Source organism: Poecilia latipinna, unplaced genomic scaffold, assembly GCF_001443285.1.
Source record: "Poecilia latipinna isolate Pla-1442-1.1 unplaced genomic scaffold, P_latipinna-1.0 Scaffold44, whole genome shotgun sequence".
Classification (NCBI taxonomy): domain Eukaryota; kingdom Metazoa; phylum Chordata; class Actinopteri; order Cyprinodontiformes; family Poeciliidae; genus Poecilia; species Poecilia latipinna.
The window spans coordinates 264,700-270,123 of record NW_015112660.1 but is presented as its reverse complement, the minus strand read 5'-3'; positions in this window follow the sequence as shown (position 1 = coordinate 270,123).

Sequence of the window (5,424 nt, the reverse complement as noted above, 5' to 3'; positions counted from 1 at the left end):
TTGGATCAAAAACCTAACATTGGCCCAAGTGATTTTTAATCACTGGGTGTTTTCTTGAGTGCTCTGTATTTCATTGGTAAGACATTGTGAATTGTGTTTGGATGTTTTAAATATCTTCAGATAATTCAGTGCCTCAGTGGTTTGGCTCTGAGAAAGCAGGCTTTCAAAAAGGTACATTTTGTAAGACATGCAAGAAAATTGTCACAAAAAAAACAAAAATGCGAGTCAAAGACAGTTTGACAGTTTAAAAGAAGAAAAACACACAAGAGTACCTCCATTCCATTATAATATGCAATAAGAAATTTGAAGCAGGTCTAGATAGGCGCACGTGAAAAGTAAGTGACTTGAACAAATGCTGCAGCAATAACTTTCTGCATTCAATATCGCAGTGGGGGGGGAAATGTCCTTAATGCTAATCATAGTGTAGGTCAACTTGATATCCCTGTCATTTACTGTAATTTCATTTTAACTTAAAGTTTGAGGTCAGTTTAACAGGCAATATTATTTCATTCACTGTAGGAGTGTGAGGTAAAATTCTTTGTGCAATTATCAAGTAATGTGCTAGATTATGAAGTCAACATGATTTCCACTCAAACCTCTTCATGTCTTGCTTTTAACTAATGCCTCTGCACTTGCGCAAGGCTCCAGATTCAGGCCTTTGTTTCGAAAAGAGGCTGTTTGAACCGTATACAGTAAGTAAAACACCTTGTTTGACTGCACTATTAAATGCTGCCACATAGAAGCCTTTTATTTTCTATGTAGTTAAACCAGATTTAGCATTCACTAGGAGCATTGTGAAGTGATTTGTAAATGTAGTGCATACTCAATTTAAGCTTATTCTTGTTTAAAATGTCTTCTTGATTAAAGGCCTTAGTTTCCTAATAAACAAAGGCAGTTGTACAGTTCCACCAGGTGTATTGAAGCACTGATACTCAGTAGCTTTTTAGAAGGGGAGTGACGGTCCGGTGCATTTTGATTGTGCCTTTTTGCTCACTGCCTCATGTGCCAATTCTTGTTGGTTCGAGTTAAAGCAGCTGCTGACCAGTGGCGTCTAGATGAAAGGACAGTTTCAGTCGATACTCTGCCCTGTTCAACAGAATATTCATTTAGGATGCCAGCGTGGGGCCCGAGGAGGACTGAAAATGTTTCAGAGCAGAGGGTGGCGGGATGAAAGGAATAAAAAAAGCAATATAAAAGGTGTAACCAGGCTGGAATTTGACAACAAGTGTCATCTACAACTGCAGGTATAAATGTCAGTCACATGACTGAACAATTTGATAAAGATATACATTTTTTTTCCCTTACAGACTTTCTCTTAGCATATAGTTTCCAGCAAGGAAAGGGGACTTTTAATAATTGCAAAATCTGTGTATGAACATTAGAGTATAAAAAGTGGGTGAATTCAGAATATTAATTGTGAATAAATAAATGTGCTGTTTATTTCATGAAACATGTCAAAAGACGTCTGGCAGATAAGATTAGGAAGTTTAAAACCATGACCTCAGGCAGTGGGCTGGTTTTAAAGAATGTTGCAGAGGGTAAGATGGGCCTACGCCATTTATTTCTTGATTGCAGTTGAAGCTCTGCTGTTTAATCAGCAGGGTTGTCTAATGTATTGGGTAGCTTGCACAATGCTCTTGTTTTCACAATCAGCCCAAGGAGGGCTGCAGGAGTTTCCAACAAAAGTTATCTCTTCAGTATTAGCTTGGTGACTCTGCACTAATTACCAACTATTTTTCTCAGAAGATTATTGCACTCATGAGCAACAGACTTGACAAACCAGTGTGTCGTCCATCCTGTTATACGTTACGTTATTTGCAGCCCTGTCTCCATCTTCTCTCAGTAAAGACGTAGTGAACCTCCCCAGGAGCGACAACTCAGCCAGGAGATCACAGAAGAAACGCACAACAACATCCGAAGTGAACTGTTGCTGAATTACAACATTTTTGCAGAGAAGAGTGGGCCAAAATTCCTCTATGTCTCTAAAAATTGTTATTCTAAATGATTGCATTGCAGTTGTTGCAAATCAAGCATTTATTAGGTTTAGGGGGCAATAATTACTTTACCCAACAATGTAAATAGTGGCCTCTTAAACTTCATCCCTATAAGGAAGCAAGAAAACGCCAGTGGGTGATGAGAGGCGCTGACTTGTTTGCTTAAAAATCATTATATTTATTACATGAAACAGGAAGACGGATGATTATTTCCTCATTTTAACTTTTGTAGCTTTGGCTATTTTGTTCCGAGCTTACTCTGGTACATATAAAAAAAGAGTTTTTTGCTGCTGAACATTTTGTACAGATCATTCTACGATTCGTGGCCGGCTTGGGAACCTCTTGCTCTGCATCTGCTTTATTGACTGCTGACTTATTTAAGTGCTTTTCCAATAGTTTGCTCATAGCCCACTGTCAAATACACATGGATTCCATTAAATCATCTACCAGCCAAATTTTGATTCTTTTCATTTTGGTTTGATAAAATAACAAGACCATCTACTCACAGCTTTTACAGTGGTGGAGATTGAAAATAAGCACCCTCTGATTTTAAAGTGACATCAATTGACTGCTTAGCTAATTTTTTTCACTTGATTGTTCAAAATACAAGACCCTTTGACAGACTAAAAAACAATCTATCAAGTGTTCTTATAACACCATAATGCTTCAACATTATGCACATTTCTTCTAGCTTCTTTTTCTGGTCAGAGTGGAAAAGCACTGGTGGAGGAATGTTATTAATGTCCTAAATTTCAGTAAACAAACAGCTTGTTCAACTGTTTTGTCATCGTCAGGAAAATACAAAGCTACACCACTTACTAAAGAAGTTCTTCTTGAAAGGAAATGCCTACAAAACCCGGGTTTAGCTTTGTTTTTTTGTTTTTTTGAAGGAGTTAAATAATGGTTTTGTTCCACATTTTAGTTCGGTGTTTACCCTTATTTCCTCTTCAATCTGCCCTTAAATCTGCCCTGCACAAGCAAAGCCAAGACATTTGTAACACGTTTTTAATGGGAGCATTTTGTGCTCTGGCATTAAATGCCAGAGGCTATATTAATAGGGTTAGCAGAGTTGTTGGTGTGTTTTCAGATCTCGCTCGGTGGAGAGTTAATAAGTGTACAGGGTTATAAATCTGCCAGCTTTTTGCTATAGACAGTCTGTACTTTTTAAGTTGATGCCATCAAAACATTGATTTTTATTTCTTCAACCCCTCTTCAACCTCCCCAATCTCCCCCTCCTGCCACCTCCACAACAGAAACACTGTAAGCTACATTCTAGCAAAAAAAAGTGATAAGAATCCAAAGTGTTGCAGCTGTGGGTGTGGCTTTTTGAAAGAACCCCTGCGGTAAGAGTAATGGCGGACATTAACGTACATTTCTTCACCTTTTAACAACATTTTTACCAGTGTTGGACTGAGAAGTAGCTCATAATGAGCTCAGCAGACGTGCAGCTCTTCCAGGCGTTTGCCAATAGATGCTGGCTAATCTGACAGAGCTGATCAGTGGGGGTGGGGGGAGGGGGTTTGAGCCTGTAGCTCAAAGGCCTGGAAACTGCAGCTCCAGAGAGGAGTTGTGCCACAAAGATGGCTGCCGTGTGAGATTAAAGTATTTCTCAGACATCATGGGAAGCAATAAAAGGGCAATCTTACCCTTTAGGAGCAAAAAAAAAAAACAGCAAGTTGTCTATTTTGTCTATATTTTACAGTTACGGTGGAGACCGGGGATTCCGTTGCTAATGAAATGGATTATTGGTAATTGATTTACAGACCAAATGTTTCTTGTTTCAGTTCCTTATTCCAAACGCGTTTTGGCATTTGGTTGAACGCTCTTGTAGAATCCTTGTTTTCTAGATTGAAACTGTTTGAAGCGATTACTTTCCTTCCCTGTTGTGTCTCCTGCGCAGAGTGGAGCAGCAGTGAGAGACAAATGCTCCAGGTGCTGCTGAAAACCTCCCGGAGTGCACAGTGTGAGTCAGGAGAGGTAATGCTCTAAGTTAGATTTATTCTTTGATGTACCTTAGACTTGTTTAGTTGTAATAATTTCTATGGATGTAAACAGGCCTTTGTAACATTTATTGTTTTGATGTTAGGTTTGTGTGAATAATGTCTATTTCTTGTTTTTTCTTTCTCGTTTGCCCGGCCTCGCTCCTCTCTACTCCGCAGAGATCGCGTTGCCACAGGCCAAGTTTTGGACACATTTTCTTACGCTGAAGCTTCTCCAAGAAGACCGCTAAACAGTGAGTGGATAGAAGTATGTTGTACAAAGTAGAAATGAACAAACACAACTTGTGTTTTTTGGGAAATGTCCAGGTGTGCTGTTACTTCAGCAATTGAAGATTTTACTGCTACTGTTAGTTTTTTTGTGTTTCCTTTCTACAGCTAATACAATTTCTGTTTGAGTCTCTGCCCAAAAAAAGTAAGAAAAAATGTATATATCTTTCTGACACCACAAAGGACCACGACAGCACTCACGGGTCAAAAGTTTCACGTTGTTGCACCAGAAATTGTTCATCTGTCCTCCAATTGTTCATAATGATTAAGTCCAAATTACAAAACAACTGGATGTATTAACTGGGTGCTGATGGACAATAATGAATGATATATCTTAGTACTATAGAAAATGTGCACCGTGTCGGCGGCGACACATCTAAATTTGCAGTACCGTAATTCCGCCACACTTGGCGCTATCTGAAAAATTCCAACGGTTTCTGAAAGGGGAGACGTTGCACTTTCCAGCAAGTATCGGGTTAATACGGTAACTTCACAGCTGCAGCTGCAGAGAGTGTAATTAGTCCGGGGGGAGGGGGGGCACTCGTTTAATAGACGGTATATTGTGATAATAACTTGCTGGATATTGAAAGTTCCAGTTGTTATCGATACATGGGTAAGTATATCATCTCACAGGACATTTAAAGAACTACTTACAATTAAAATAAGGAAGATTTATTTAGGCAGACGCTTGAAACTTTGGCGTAAAAGGGTTAAAGTCATTGGTGCAAACATGTTAATTTAGATGCATTAAATATGTTAATTTAGGTGTATTGTTCACAGTCTTTCTAAAATGTGCCACCGCCAAGTGATTGTCCTCTAAAGCACTTTGGTGTTATCAGTTTCATATTTAAAAGTTCTAAGGCTTTGAGACCGGCATGCATTAGATAACTAACACTGCACACCAGAAACAGTGAATTTCAGACCTAATTATTCCCAGTATTGCTAAAAGGCCATATCGCAGGTCTTCTCATATCCATGGAGCTGTTGAGATATCACAAATCCCCGAAATAATTAATATTCAGATTTAGGGCCTTTAATTGGCAGAAAAACTGAAAAAAATGTCCCCTCCTCACATTTAACCTGCTGCCAGGACACACGGGTGTGGTTTCTAGGCCCTTTTAGACTCATACATTTAAGATGTTTGACACTTTTCAGGTGATTTA